This window comes from Temnothorax nylanderi, unplaced genomic scaffold (assembly GCF_030848795.1).
Source record: "Temnothorax nylanderi isolate EJ_2023f unplaced genomic scaffold, tnyl_v1.0 TNYL_tig0080_pilon, whole genome shotgun sequence".
In the NCBI taxonomy this organism is placed as follows: Eukaryota; Metazoa; Arthropoda; class Insecta; order Hymenoptera; family Formicidae; genus Temnothorax; species Temnothorax nylanderi.
The window spans coordinates 559,435-576,879 of NW_027249142.1; the positions used below are offsets into that span (position 1 = coordinate 559,435).

Genomic DNA, 17,445 nt, shown 5'->3' on the forward strand with positions numbered 1-17,445 from the left:
TACAATGTTTGTCATAAAAAGGCAACATTGTACAATATTTTTCGTTTCATCAACAAACCTAGTTTTTACATAAAAATAATAATTTTATTATTCGCAATTATTATCATATTATTTTATTATATAATGAATTTATTATGTTTAATATTAAAAAGATGTCCAAAAACATTCAAAAATTCAATATTTCTCAGACTTATAAATTTCTGACTACTTACTTGATTATTTCCTGATGTTTCTTGATACACGAGTTTATGTGTCTTTCATTCTTTGCAGCTTGTATTTCGAAACATAACATCTCTAATCTGGCAGCTGGATACAAGAAGAATACGGCAAACGTGAAATCTATCCCGACGCAGAGTCCACATTGCACAACAGTGTGGACTTGCGTGACATAGATGATAAACATCATGAGTGGCGATTCAATGGGAAATGGATACAATCCTTCGGAAGGAAATTTCTTCGACGCAAACACCGGGATGCAACAAAAGGTTATTATTGTTAAGAAATAGCATATTAAAACAAATATGGAAAAGACTGCATAACGATCTATGTATTTTTGCAGAATGAACCTTTCATGGTCGTTGGAAACAAGAAGAAAATTCTTCATCTCCGTTAGGGTGCGCTAAATTTAATTAATATTTTTAGTAATAAGCTGAGAGATATATTCAACGTTACGAAGAAAGTTATACAATTACATCAAATAATATTTTCGAAATATAATTAAGGCGATGCTGGAATTACCAACAGAACCTAATAATTTTCGCGTACATGTCATTTTTTATTAGTTCTATAGAATTATAAATCCTTTTCCAGGATTAAAGTATACACGCATATGGAAAAGGGATGAGTCAACTTTACATTGTGAAAGAAGAAAAATTATAGAAGTATATAATTTTGTTCTTTCTCAACGTAAAGTTGACTTGTCCCTTCTCCGTTTGGGTATATAATTTAATCCTGGAAAAGGATTTATAATTCTATAGAACCAATAAAAAATGGCACGTATACGCGAAAATGACATTTTGTCGGTAAAACAGATGACTCCAGCATCGCCTTAAGCGTCTATCGGAAAAAATTGTAACCGTGTTCAAATATGTTAAGGTAAATGTACCAATGCCTGGACACGTACCTATGTCTGGACATTTTTATCGTTTTATAGTCCTTAAATAAGTTATAACGCGAATTAAAATCAAAGAATCAAATATAAAAATATTTTTCTTGCATTATACTTTTATCTTTGATTTTAATTTGCGCTATACTTATTTAAAAACTACAATAATAAAGTTATTCAGACATAGGACTTAAGTGTCCCGGCATTGATACATTTACCTTATACGTATCGAGTAATAAATAAGATACATCACTGATCTTCATAATAATATACTTCTATTAAGTAAATAATTATTAAAATAAATGGATAATTCCTTGTTACTTAAATTATCATTATTATTTTAATCATATATATTTACGAGAATATTATTTAATGCACGAAATTCGTATACTATACCTGTATGCGTGCGCTTTTGTATTTGCATATGAAGAGCTTGGCTAACAGATCTATTGCACAGGCAAATTCCGTTAAAGTCTTCATTATTGTCGTTACATCGTGCCAATATTCATAAATGGCGTACATTAATGTCATCTGTATGACAATCGTGTTCAAAATGGTAAAACTGTAGTAGATGTTTCGAAAAACAAATACACGTTTGCCGACATCAGGATCATGCGGCCACGTACATGTCACGCTATTACATATTTGTAAAAAACGAAGTACTTGATAAAATTTCGGACGTAATAGTTTCATTATCCGAGCAATTCAAATCGTTTGTAAAGATCAAGACACACTGATGAGCTTTCTGACGAACAGAATACTTTTAACAAAGTTGGAAACCGGAGTAGTTAAAATGGTGTAAATCGATAGCCCGTTTATCAAAAAAGCGATTGTAACGAGGATATTTAACGTTAAACAGTTGACTAATAAGTTATTCTATCTAAGGAAACAATTCCGAGTTATTTATTCAGGTGAAAATTAGTCGCATTGATTACAAACGGCACGAAAACAACATTATAGGATATCATCAACAGGATATCATCAAATGAATATTTTAACTTTTAATTAAGGAGAAACTTAATTCTTGGTAAAAACATTTCATCGTACATGTGTACAAATAGCTTCTTTAAAAACGTATTATTAGAAGATATGCGAAATAATTACACATACGTCTGTTATTAAAATATTTAGATCTAGACATCAATAAATTTAATTCAATATAATAGGCTTATCTATCTCTTATTCAGCAATATTCATGCTATTTTTGTAGATATAAAAACTACATATTGATTTATAAATATAATTTAATAAAATAAATGATTAAAATGTATAAAGGCACGGGGCGGCAGTGTGGTCTAGTGGTAGAGCGCCAGACTCGTAATCTGAGGAACCAGGTTCGAGTCCACTAGAGAGCCATGTAAACATGGAAAGTTTTTTCCGAAAGCTGCGCCCTCCGTGCAAGATAGGCTCTTGTGCGGAGCAAACTGGGCTCCGTCTTTCGGAAAGAGACGTTAAGCCGTTGGTCCAAAGGGTTAAGTGCAATGAGAGGAGAAGGGTAGTATTGGACGAGAATTGAATAAAGGGTTGGGAACGTCCCTACAAAACGCCTTGCAACCCTGAGGGGAGTCAATAAACGTATTTATATAACAATAATTACGAGGAAAAAGCAATGTTATCTATATATATCTTTTTATAATGCTGTTCTACTTTTATTGAATCATGCGATAAAATGCATTTTGGCTAAACTTGACTTCGCATTTATTTTGTTATATATATATATTATATTAAATTAGTTGTTATATTTCGAGATTTAATTAAAATTTTTTCCAATAAAAACAAATCAATTTGTACAATAATATAGAAGCCCTCCATCACCCCCGCCAACTTTTATTGGCGGTCCTCTTTTCTTTGGATATGTGCTTTTTTATTTATTCCTTTTTCTCGTCGTATAATGTACAATATATAATAATGTATAATATTACAATTTATAATTTTTCAATTTATTTAACGTAAAAAATATAGAAAGTATAGTTACAGAATTATAAAATACAAAAAATTTGAATTGAGATATTTACATACATATTTATTTTATGAGATATTCTGCACATTTATTATAAAGTTACATTTATATGAGATATTACATTTATATCATATATTTATATAAAATACAATAAATTTATATTATGTATATATACATTTGCAGATGTAGCACGGACGCGCACCAAAATAATGTTTTATCGGCAGTGTCGGTAAATGAACGTGGCTACGTAGTACTAACTTCGAAAATGGATGTACTGCCAGTAGTGTACAGGGGCTTTCGACAGTCTCACGAAAAAGGCCGGGCCTCTCTCAGGCTTCTCTCTGGTAATACTTTTGTACATAACAAAGTTACCAAGATTATCATCAGCTAATATTAGTTTGATTGAGTATAAACTAGGTAAGATGATTTATGATTTTTTTAAATGCTATAAATGACATAACAGTAACGACGTAATAATTTCTATTATAACAAATCTAATATATATTCTTTTATGCAATACGAAATGTTATGTTGTTTTACTAACAACAGTGGGTAACATTACATTCGTCGATAACGTACTCTTTCGTTATTGACTTATACCGTCAGATGATTAGAGACTTAATAAATCAATAAATGTTGGAGTAGCAACAATCCGTGCCATTTATTAGTTTATTTCAGATTAATTTAACTTTTATTACTGTAATAATTTAACATTAACTCCCTAACTTCAGATTCCCTGGCACTCTGGCTAATTCACAATTCACAACCCACGTCGACAAAAGTTTCGAAAATATCTTCCCGAGTTTGCAACTCGGTGGCGTTTAGCCACTCAGCGGTTCGCACTAATGTAAGCACAAATCTTAACGCGACGCACCATCTTCTCGGCAACAAAGTACTCCCAGCTTCCGCAACTTCGGCTTATATGAGTTCCGTTAATTAGTGCGTCGCGCCGAGTATTATTCCGTTGTAATTTTATTTCAGGCACTGTCGTCGTCGCCCGAAGTTATGACACGTATGTGGATTCTCAGAGCGTAAAGAGTGCCTTCGTAATGCCCCGAATAAACTCTTTCGCAGAACGTAAAACCCGCGGCTGCTTAAAGAAGCGTTTCGAATTTGCAATGCATTTCTGAGAATGTGCCTCTCGCGCTTCGCGCACTGAGCATTTCTGATCATAACCCGCGAAAGTTTGAGACCGTATTAAACTTTATATTGCTATCAACCGAGGGAAGAGCTTTATGTATGGCTTTATATTGTCTTGCGTCCACGATGTAGCACAAATTTACGAGTGTACGTTATACTCAGGGCGTCGTTATATTCAGTACGCGCTAAATCTTTTTTTTTTCAGCTCGACGAATCTCGTTTTATCATTGCCTACGGTGTTTCGTTTTAACACATATCACCGAATAAAATCAATTAAACTTTTGTTATTACATTATAGTTATTAAAAATTCTGAATATTTATACTATATTATGCAGATATTATTTGCTAAAAATCTGGAAATAATCAGGTACAGAAGAATTTATATTTAATAATTAAAATCTCTAATCATCAATATATTAGAAAAGGCTAAAAATTTAGAATTGCCGAATTTTAATCACTTTTTAATTAAAAAAAAGAAATGGAATTTTAACTAAAAATTTCTAATATTCAAAACTATCTAGAGGTTATTTGAAACGAACTATGTTACTGAATGCAGTTGTAATTAAAACTTTTATTTGGCCTCTGACTCAAAATCAATTTCAGCGAATATTTGAAACGCGCCTATTTCGACGTTCTCTGATACCTCCGTTGAGAAACTTTATCACCGATTGTATTTTGGTTGATACACGACGCGACGGTTTGTTTGTTTCGATTGCTTTTGCGCGCACGACCGGCGTGATAACATGAAACTTCCATTACAGTTTGAATGTAATTGTAAAACAGCTTATGTAAATGATTTAAATTTTCTTTATTATGTACAATTCTTGCACTGGAAAAAAAAATACTTAGAGTGCATAATCGCGAAACTTGGATTATGATAGAATTAGTGTGTATAAGGACTAAATTATTAAATAAATTTAACAACATGAGGTAAATGTAATGAATTTTTGAGTTATTAATTACCAAATCAGGCACGTACCAAATATTAAATATTGTAGTTATGATTCATATGGAAGGGGAATAATTACATGCAAGATTCATCATTATTTTGCGTAAAGAATTTTAGATTCATTTTTATAATAATTTAAGTCATCAGAAATAGAAATACATACTCTTAAAATTAATTGTCAGATATGTAAATAAAAGAAAGAAAGATTGTTGAAATTTTCATATTTTTTTATGTTTCTGAATAAATTTTACACATCGTTATCAATTTAAATTATATATTTTTGCTTGTTAAAAAATTACTTAAATAAAATGTTTGTATAAACATTTGTATAAAGTGTTCACAAAAATGATTGTATTTACCAGCCTCTTATAATTACAATGATTTGTTCTTGATAAAATATATGTACATTTAAATATATATTTATGGTAACTATCTACATTAAATATTATAGATATTACAGCTGACGGGCTGGCAACACATGTCGTGTATGTGCTGAAAATAATACAATGCAATGAACGTGAGTTACATTTATAAAAAGCATACAGTCATATTTCATATTTGATCGAATCAGGGTTTAACGCACGGCGGCCTGTTGGCAAAGTTTCGCTAACAAAGGGTTACAAAACTGGATTGACGAATTAATTATCGAATACATATTAGCCCATATCAACGCTGTTGATTCACGTGGATTATCGAGTGCACGTATTAAAGGCAGCGTATAGCAATTTTGTAATAAAAAATCGGCTATACATATATTTTAATTTTTTATTTGATCGAATATTTGTAGTAGTATTTAACAACGCAGTTCAGATCGTAATTTTAGTCTGCCATACGATCGACGGATACTTCAATTGGTGATGGTTGGCCATTATCCATCAATCTCTTGCTTAGAACAGTATCTGCTGTAAAAATAAAAATATTTATTGCAGCGATAGACTAACATGTTATAAATACATTTTTATTAAAATTATAACATTATAAATATTAATTTATTAGAGTGATATTATATATGTCATCATAAGCTGACCAAAATGAGGAGAGATTTAAAAAATAACCATACATCTATTAATTCTGCAAGATTAATATTAATGCACGTCTATATATTCTACATCTAGAATTAAAATTTTTATAAAAGTTGCAAAACCAATAAGTACCATAGAATAATTCACTTTTAGAAGATCGAAGTTATCGAAAACAGCGGTTTTGCAATGATAACTTCCATCAGTTATGTAAGAAAAAATACTTTCCCGAGTTGAGATTTAAATGATGTAATTATCCGTTATTAATGCTCATATAAATAAGTAGTTTCTTAGCGTGCTCGAGTTTCTCGGTGCATAAGTATCGTTTCATGGCAAAAGAGGGTGCTAAGTGCATAGCAAAACTCTTTACTCTGCGGTCGCAACACGTGCACGCATATTAATTGGTCACAAGGCGTACTACTACGTGCATAATATTAATAAAATAAATGAAGATATCTTTCCTCTCAAATTATATTTACGTCTAATTGCAAATAAAGAAAAAATGTAATTATAAATATAACATATGCATTTTATAAAACAACTAATTTATATTGATTAATTTGGACAAAAAATGTATCTTATATTTTATGGATATGTTGAAAAAACAGTTCTTGATTTTTTAACTCTTATATAACATTTTAATAACATTATAGAATACGATAAAGTTAGTATTTTGTAGTATTATTTCTGCATTATTTAAGAAACCGTGTAATGTTAATCTGTAAAATTAAATTGAGTCTATGAATTATCTACTTATCAGCATATGATTAATTATCCCGCAACATTATCATAAATTAAATTATTGAATTAAACAAATTAAGCTGTAAGTATCTTGTACACATTGTATCACATACAACGTGTGTGTATTTCTGAATAAAATTAGAATAAAGCTGGAATGTGTAATTTAAATGATGCAGAATTGTGCATATAGGACACATTTAATGCAAAATTGATTTTATAGATTTTTGTTATAATAATTTTGCGGGATATATATTTTATGATATATAAAATTGATATTTACTAATACAACACCGTGGGAACTAGGATAATTAGAACAGAGAACATAGCGCATGCCATAGCAGTTGATAAGATCATTCCATCGCTTATTTCACTTTTCTCCTATAATTAAGAAATGTAATATATATATAAAACAAATAAATATAAAAAGAAAAATATTAAAAATAACAAAATAAATTAATCTGCGAATGTATTATTATTTTGCTATAAAAATGGTTTCCAATGAAGCTTATTTAATAATCACTTATTAAAGTAAAAGTTGCGAGTCGTGTAAAACATTATAGGTATGTAATATAAAATGTTTTTGGAAAAATGTTTGATATTAAAACAAGTATAACAATAAATGTGAATAAAGTGCAATTAATTTTTCCCCTGTAAGAAAAGAGGTTTCAGATCAAGAAAAATTTCTAGATTAAGAGCTACAAATAAAAATTACCCGCATATATTCTGCGCAGCTAATTAGCTTGTCACTTTACTTGGTGCGGTATCGATTCTGCGCAAACCAACGCGATTGATTAGAATTCCCAACGCGCGTTTCGCAATAAGGCGTTAATCTCTTAAGTAGTGATAACACAACGAAACTTTATAATCCAGTTTTGGACGCGTATTCTCTCAAGCGCGACTCCTCCTCCCTTTATTTTCTTTCCACGTCTTCGTCATGAAAATGCGGTTACATTATAAAGCTTATGCATTGTTTTGTTCTGTCTGAAGGTAGGAAAATCGGCAAGACATATAAAACAGGAGAATCTTTGTTATATGATAAACATAGGGAATGTATGCAATTAAACGTGACGTTAGAATGTACTGTAGCATTATTGTTAGAAAGTTTATTGTAAACATCCATTTTCCTAGGTGTTTGGTATCCCGAAAAATCAACGGCGATTTAATTAAAGGGAAGAAAGTTAAATCTTTCTACCAAGTGATTAAACGGTCGCTTGTCCCGCAAGCCCTTTAAGTTACAGAGAAAAAGACTGTGGATGGAGAAGGTGAGAAGCTACCTCGTGAGTATTACAAACGAGATGAAAGATGAGAGTACAAAGTACGCATTACATCGGTTACTTGACTCTTGGGATGTAACCGCGATACCGTAATCGAGGATCAAAGATTTGCGCTAAGAAATTAAATGCATTTTTCGTCGAATTACCTAAAGAACGGTTAGCTCATCTCAAAGCAAATCCTTTAAATCAATTAATTTCCTCGCGATCACTCCGCATTTCTTCTTGGAGATTAATATTTCAATTCCCTCAATTACGGAATTTAAACGTAAATTACACGCTAACTGTGTTTCAATAATAATGGAATGTATAGGTATACTGACATTGCGATATTAATTTATTTAATTTGTAGAAACGAAGGAATATAACAATTCAACTTCAAGACTCACCCACCGTGATCGCACACGCTATTTATATTGTATATTTTACGATATTCTATAACAACACAGGCTTTTTTGTTTCTGCAGTTCAATTTTCTATCCTTTTTAATTATAAACTCTCGGTATTATCTTTTAAAGATAAAACGTGTCATTTTATCAATACGCGCTCGAAATATGTTTTTCGTACGCGTATAGGCCATTATATTTTGTCAAGATATGACAGGTATTATCGCTCGCAGTTCAATAAACATTGGTATATTTCGGATTACATGCGCAGAGCGTTATCGGAATATAACCCGGTTCTTTCTGTCCCTTTTTCAGAAAGTGCTCGATTAAATTATCAATGTTTATTTTTATAAAATTTTATTATCGTGACAGATAATCACTACAGCAAGAAATCGATAGCATAAACGTAAGTTGAAATGGTTGCTGACTATAATTGAATCTCGCGAATATTAGTATAAATAAGAAAATTCTATTATTAATTTTCATATATTACACATGTAAACGTATAAGTATGCAAATGTATAAAAGATATATCGTGGAATAGTTTTGTTTTGTTAATATAATTGGCAAAGTTGCATATTTCAGATAAATACAGTGTATATTAAAGATAACTACATAAAGAATAATTAAAGTGTGCGAATATCGCTTTATCTATTGTATATATATCGGTGACACTTTTATCATATTAATGAACTGACATCTTGAATACACATACTAAAATTAACACTCTGCCCTAATAGACATACACATGTAAAATTCTTAAGGAAAATTTAGAGACCCTCGAATTAGAGTCTGGCCACAAGATGATTTTATCAAAATTCTGCGAGAGAGAAGGATATACATTCGCCATGGCGAAGGAAAATTAATATTAACGTATGATACATTATGCATTGTGCGCGAAAAGCCAAATCTAAATTCCTGTAATTGTATCACGATTGTTGTATTCATTCCCGTCTAATTTATATACGTATCTATTTAGTATACGTAATTGCCGGCATTTGAATTCGCAGCGTATCTGGTTGACCGAGGCAGTAGATCGAGACTGCCCGCGTCAGACGGGAAATCGAGCGGCTAGGGCGACTCGTCTTTCGATCCTCATTAAAACTTTCGCCGAGAGCGTCGCTTTTCCGAGGAACGGCTTATTGTTTAACTTGGCTCGTTATCATTATTTGACCTGAAAATGCAGTATCGGCCACGGGTGAACGGGTTAATCGCGCGACAAACGCGCGCACTTACCGCGCCGACTTAGCGCCATGTCTGCCGCTGAACTTCACGACTCGCGTCGGGTCGTAAGAGAGAATACTTATGCAGCCGATGAAAATGTGTGAACTTTCATTTTAATCACGGCTTGATGCCTAGGCGAAATAACTGCTGGGAGCTCTAATTTCGACCCCGTTGGAATTGCTAATCTCTTAATACCGTCCAATGCTTATTTAGCTAACTATCCCTAAATGAATTCAATTAAGCATCCAGTAGAGTTTCAAATTTTGCAAATTAAGATTTCCAGCGGCGCAATCTGCTCTTTATAATTAATAAAAGCGCGTTTGATTGGGCAATATAAATCTAGAGTATGCGAAATATATTATATATAGGTATATAAAATTTAATTTTCCTGTAACATAATAAATTAAGAACAATACTTTAATATTATTTTGTAAATAACTCATTATATATATAATATAACGTAATGTGTACATTACGACACAAAGAAAGTATATATCCAAATTATTTTATATAATTTAAAGCTAAAAGAATTGATTAAAATGGATATCTTACACTTTCCAACATAAAATTGATTAGACGCATTTGTTGAATATTTTTAAAAATATTATAATTTATTAAGCAGTAGTTACACATCACGGATATTTATATATAATTCGTGAGATTGAATGGAAAGAACGCGATTACGTTAAACAATTGCGAAATTGTACAATATAGAAATCTTTAAGCTCGACAAATACATACCTTGGTGTTTTGCGCATAGCAGTGGCAGTAAAGGAAGGTAAGTAGCAGCATCAGCCGCAGATCCCGCGGAAACATTTTCGTTGTCAGTGCTGCAAATGACGGACGGGTATGACGTGTTTTTACCTGCGTCGTGGCATTATCTACTCTAACCGAATCGTAGCGACGATAACGCGTGCGATTGACGGATTGTCATTGTTCATCGGCCTTTATCGCTTGTACTACCGTTCCGTAAGCTTATCTTATCTGCCGCGTTAAACGTATAACGATTACGTGCGCTTTAAGTGTAGATGCGAGCAAGAAATTACATTTTTACACAGGAGATTCGAAGTTAATACACCTAAATTTTCCTTAAAAAATTTTAATTTACGATTATCTAATAAGTATTTATTAGATAATCGTAAAATAAAGAGCAATTATTTTCTATTGTGGTATTAAATTTATGTAAATAAGCTAGGATAAAATCTGCATTGATAACAAAAGTATATATTATTTCCCGTGTTTATGTCCTTTACTACATTGACTGTACATGGCTACTGACTTTTTTCTTTAAGAAATCAACATTTTCAGAGACAATGCTGAGATCTTCGATTACCGTTAGAGATAAGAAGCCAGGAAAACTTCGCCGAAATCCTTGAACTGGCGTTCCGAATTTCCGGAATATTGCAGGCGTGGAAGTTGCGGATTCAGTGGAAGAAAAATAACGTACACGGCTCTTGCATCAGACGATAATAAGGGTGATGTGCTCTGATTCTCGGAAGAAAAAAAAAAGATTTTCTTGCAATCCGCGTTGATCCTGTAAAAAATAGATAGTTTTTTGCAGGATTATTTGCTTGTACACTCTTATTGTGCAGAAAGATACAGATATATGTATATATGTATCTGTAATAAATATCAAAGTTAATGTAAAATCTTAAGCATGTACCTACATTTAAATTCTCCAGAGTCATCAATATGTTAAGTACGTATAGAAGTAGGAAGAAAACGGCAATCTCTTTGTTACAAAAATATTTATTTTAAAAACAGCAATTATTTGTTGCAGTAAATTTTACTCGAGACTTTTTCATATGTCTTTTGTTATATATTAGGAAAGTTTAAATTTATCGTGTCTGTTTAAATTTGTGTTTATAATTATTTTGATAAATATCTTGGATCGATTTTCTTTTTATGAAAATATTGACGGCTGATACCGTATGTGTATTCAATGACATAAATTACTTTATGCACGCGCGCACATGTGCTTCCTAAACTTTCGTTTCTTTTATTTCTATCCCTCTTTCCTAAAACAATTTTATTTATATACCTTGAATGCATATCGATATCATAGACCATTTCGCGCAAGTCCTTAATTTAATTTATCGAAACAGCTTTAATTGATACTCGTTCAAGCCACGATTATCCGCTGAATATCGATTATATCGATGTAGCGCAAGCCTCCCTTTAGCTTTTGTAATCAATGCGGCGTTATACTGCATGTCCCGCATCCTCGATGTACTGTTAAGGGCCGATGGTACTGACGCGGTTTAGCACTAACCCAGTTCAACTAAATTTTCTTTCCCCGTTCGATGTTATAGAAAGCACTATAACCCAGAAAGGGACAACGAGTCGCTAACTCAGAGTTAGATAACCCATACTGTCGGCGTAACCGCGCCTAACAGTGTCTTTTAAGGTATTATGCGCAGTTGATCGTATTAAGGGATGTTATGTGGAGCATAGCGTCCACTTACGGTTCATGAAGGGGTTTTAACGCAAAATGGCTCTGTATACTATTGCTCTGTTGGAGAAAGCAGTTGAGCACATAACAGGGATTTTATGGGGAAAATTCAATTTTACTTTTAATAGTTCATCTTTCGCAATATATAACTCCTGTTTTGCAGTTATATATTGCAAGCGTAAATACCAAATGGCAGTATATACCTGTGCGAATTTTAAAAGATAGTTATATAAAGATATAACACAAAAATTGAGTTATAATAATAAAATATAGTAATGTAATAATAATAGTATTTGGCTTTTTTGCTGATAAAAATTTTTGCTGATAAAAAACGTGTTTCTAACTGTATATTATAGCGGAAAGTAAACGCTTCAAGTATTTTTGCTAATTTGTTAGTGTAAAGGTAAAATCTAATCCATCTATTATTCTTAAAAATTTTTTTGTTATTTTATGTTCTAGATTTATCTCATCGTTATACATTTATAAATCACCATCATATCAACATCTTCTATATTTTCTTTGTATTTTCTAACTGCACATCCACATTTTGATAACAATTCTTATATGGCAAATTGTTTTACAGGATGTAGTATTACATGACTATACAAAAAATGTAATAGGGGATAAAGTGCAAACAAGATCGAGAAATCGTATATGTTCGTAAGTAAGTGATAGGCCTGAGGGAAAAAGGGAAAAAGAAGATAATACGAGAAACTATTTCCCTATAGATCGCATACCCGAAAGGTATTTGCACAGGTGAAAATTAAATTAAGACGCACGGAGATCCGGGTGCTGAAATTCTTTCTCGTTTCTTCCCTCTTTCTCTCTTCCCTTTTTCTCTCCTCTCGCGATAACGTCAGAAAATATTGTTATTCCGTGAAATGGATCGAGCCAAACCTGTAAAAAATATTGTAGTGGAGTCGTAAAAAGTACCTGTTCGCACATTCGTTCGCAGCAATAAAACTTGGAGTATTCTCAAAGGAAATTTGTACTAAACATATATCATTGACTATCCTTCGGTTAATGAGACTTTGCACATGTTTGATTTCTACATAGCATTCTGTATACAATCAATATATGTATTTGAAAGAAGAATGTGAACGCATTGAAAAAAGCTAATGTAGCGTTTTCCTCAAGTACTTATCTACCTTTTTAGTTCTGTTGCAAGCAAATATATACTTTTATCCTCCGTACAGTCCCGCAGAGGATTGATCCGCACAATTTTTGGGCCTAACGAACCCACGGACTCGAGTTCAACACTGCGGACACACCCAGACACCACCATGTCCGAAATTGAGACATAAGACGTCTTTTAGCCATTTTTTTTAGTAAGACGTCTAAACGACATCTTTTAGACGTCTTATGTCCCGCTTTTGGACAAGTGTGCTGTATGGGCAGTGACACATTGTACACACTCATTAACACACATTACCTGTTGGCCATATGGGTAGACTTTGCTTTCTACCCGGTGCCAGATAAATTGAAGAGAAAAAGAAGAAGATCCTACGTATGATATCATCTTTCGAACTAAACCTGCTTTTTTAAAAATATATATACATATCCTGTTTTCTTATTTTATTTAGAAAATTTCGAAAAGTGGCGTTTTGCCAGAAAGAATTAAATGTACAAATATAGAAATTATTCTACCAATCCTTGCTTTTACGCACTGTCCGATTGTAAGTTCTCTAAATTTTTTTGCTAAAAGTATAAAATCAAAATCAAAGAAAGATACATGTAATGAGTAAAAAAAAATTGTTAATTATTTCATTAAAAAACAAGATCAATGCGACAACGAGGCAACGCAACGGCTTGTAAACGACGTAAATTGGCAGCGTGCGAAACAATTAGAAGGCGAATTCCCCAATGTCGGAGTGTCGACATTTATTGCGCGCATTGAATTCCCGTGTTGCCTTTTGAATACGTCTCTATGACATTAGAATGGATAAAAAGTGACAGAAATAGATATGACAGAAATAGGTAGGTATGTAGATGTACATCTATAAGTTCTTGTTTATCTCGAGAGACTTTTTAAACAATCGTTCTTTTCGTTTTTCTTTTTCCCCCTTTTTTGTCATTTTTCCACGGTGCCGGATCGTTTGACGACGCAGTGTTATGGCCTCTCGATCGTTAAAAAACGTAGCGTGTTCCGGATATGGACGCAATATGCCTATGAGATTTTTATTGTGCTCGATATCGCGGTGACCAAACCGACCATTGTGATAGAGTTAAACGCGGATCGCGCGGAGACACGATTTGAAACATTTTGCAAAGAGAAAGTCGTATATATATTGTTATGTTACAGTATGATTAAAAAAATAATAATAATTTAGAGCATGATAATTATTTAGAACAAATATTTTTGAGCGCGGGCAGCGTTACATAGCAAAATAATTGTATATAATAATAATAATAATATTAATAAGTAAATCTTAATTGGTATTTATGTAACTTATATCTGTTAATAAGTAAAATAATATTTGTGAAGTAACTTTTCTCAATTCTAATAATGCGAGAACGACTTAACAAACTGATTAGTCCGTCTTAAACGTGGTTGGTAATATTATAACAATTCTATTGTATCAGTCACATTTCAACTGCAACCGCGTGTAATCAATGCGGCAAATTTCTCGAATAATTCGCTAATATTTCGAATAATTCGTGTCGGCCGACGCGAACGCGAAATCAATAATTGCTTTAATCGCGGCAGCGAACGGAATGCAATACTCCCGTCGTTGCTCGTATTCCGAGTGGAAGAGCATTTTTAAAGGGAAACAAGCACTATCGGGATCTAACTCAAATGAACGGATTTGCAAGTTTAAATAGCCTCCAGGACAGTTTAAAGCGCTTTAGGAATTAAAATCTGTCCGTAAAGTGGCTTTAAAATTCTAAGTCCGTATTTTCGAAGCTGTTCAGATCTCACTTAATGTAACGCATTTTATATTGTCCAAACAACTACGCTTTTGTATTATGCATTACGATATCCCGCATAAATTCACGCGCGATATTCACTTCGATGCATTTATTTGCGTTTGTAATTTTGTAAAATAAATTCTTTTAACCGCACCGCATGTAAATAAGGATAAACAAATTTCGTTCAGCTATTATATGAATATTTTGTGTTCAATGTTTGTATGACTGAAATATTAACTTGCACAATCAAATTGTCGACCACACGCGTATACCTATTTGAATTATAACCGTATTTTTGAGTGCTAGTGAATGTATTATAATAAATATATTAATAATCGACTTTAAAGTTTCTTCAAATTAATAATGGTAAAGGATCTCAGGCAATTAAAATGACAGCGAACTTTCATCGCACTTTTCATCGCACTTGGATCGATTTCTCATCATCATTCTGTCTTTTCTCCGTCTAGATGGTCTCCCATGGTTCAAATGAGACAGGCAAGAGACAAGACGAATTTCAGCCGCGCTTTCGGAGCAAGCTTGCGACGGGGACAAATCGTAAAGTCTGCTTCTATGTAACAGTGCAGATCTTAACGCCAAAAAAGGCGAAATGTCAAGTTCCATGATAGTTTTGTTTAAAAGAAAACTATAGTATACTTACAGTGAGATCATTTTCTATCGCTGTTACATGTAGTTTTCATATGTTTTTCACAATACGTTATTTTATCCCAACTGTGGAGAAATATGTCCGGTTAATCTTTTCAGAATGTCAAACCGTTATTTTATATACATATATATATTTACTTACTAAGCAATTATCTAGTAAAATAGCGTACATTTTAATGACTTACAAGGTTTTTGAATTGTTTTGCTTTTCTGACTCATCGGAGTAATTTTTTCCATAAATTGCATCATCTCTCTCTCTCTCATTTATTATCTTTAAAAAAAGAAAAGAGTTTTACTATCTCAAATATATGAATGTAAAGATTACTTTTATAGATCTGCAGTACCAAAATTTGAACTAATCAAAATTATGTCGCTTTCCCAGTCCCTGGTTCCGAGCGTTGAAGGGATTAAGTAAAAATTTCATACTTGGCGAAAACGGATCGTCGTGGAGTCGAAAGAGCGATCAATTCTTCTGCGACGCGACGCGACCAGAACTTATGAAAACTCGTTAATTCCTCGCGCATTTTACTCCGCCGACATTTCGTTTCCGTTCGGCGAGATCCTCCTCCCCGGGATATTCCCTGCTACTTTTCTCTCATCCGGCTATCTCCGTGAGAAAATGAGCGATGTCCATTCGAGAGTTATGCGGTTAAAAGCGCCCAGTTTTCCCTTTGATCTGCGAATCGAATGGCGATCGTAGCTCGGCAGTCCTCTCAGACGCAGGATATTAAAAGGCAGATTAAGATCTTTGACTTCCGGTTCCGCCATCCATCGAATAATCGTCGCTGTCGTACAGCCAGATCTTTTAATGCACCGGAACATCTGCTTTGAACGGAAGCTGTCATGCTGCAAGATGGATGTAACACGTTCAGGCGTTTATGTCCAATTTCGTGAAGCTTATTAATGCTGGCAGAGTTGGGTTCATATATAAAGTCTCTATTTTATGGATAGCTACTATCATTTTTTAAATCGTTAGTTTATTATCTATTTTTTTTAAATAATTTTAACAATATTTTTTCCATATTTTTGAAGCAAATTTATTGAACACACGACCTATAGCCAGTTTAATCTAGTAAAAATGCCTATTTTAGCACATAATAACAATTTGTAGTAAAAAATTATAATTGTAAAACAACAGTAAATTAAAAATAAATTAATTTTTACTGTTTATACTAAAATTCACAACCAACATTTACTTGATTTAAAATTTTGAAAAGTATAACTATAATATTACAATAATTTTTCTCTTATTATTTAAATTCCAGATCTCACTCCAATTTACATTCATATTTTATTCATATTTTATTAAAAAACAGCTTATAATATGTTATTTGAAAAAATCCTGTGGGAGAATCGCTTTCAAAAGTATTAATTAATCTTTCTGTAACAGTAAAAGTTTAATTTTAGAAACTTATTTTGATTAATTTCAATATCAAAATATTTCGATATTAAACCTCCAATTTCACTCGTCGTATGGACAGGGGTAGGAGAGAGAGCTGTGGTTGAATTTACGGTAAATCGTAATGAAGTACATCAACGCGACGCTTTCAGCATGCGATAATACTACAAACAAAAGCGACGAACGATAAAATGCAAATTTCGCGAGGACGCAGGACGCCGACGT

At 32.6% G+C, this 17,445-nt stretch overlaps 1 protein-coding gene across 2 annotated transcripts in view; it reads right to left on the reverse strand.

Annotated features, from left to right (window-relative positions):
• Positions 1-5,906: 5,906 nt before the first annotated feature.
• The window catches only part of LOC139774379 (uncharacterized), a 64,707-nt gene continuing 53,168 nt past the window's right edge, over positions 5,907-17,445 (reverse strand). For both annotated transcript variants that reach the window (XR_011718563.1, XR_011718562.1), the window contains exons 3-6: positions 11,130-11,330; positions 10,538-10,626; positions 7,196-7,293; positions 5,907-6,057 (exon numbers count right to left, since the gene is read on the reverse strand). The gene's annotated coding sequence lies outside the window, so the exon portion shown is untranslated. The remainder of the gene's footprint in view (positions 6,058-7,195; positions 7,294-10,537; positions 10,627-11,129; positions 11,331-17,445) is intronic.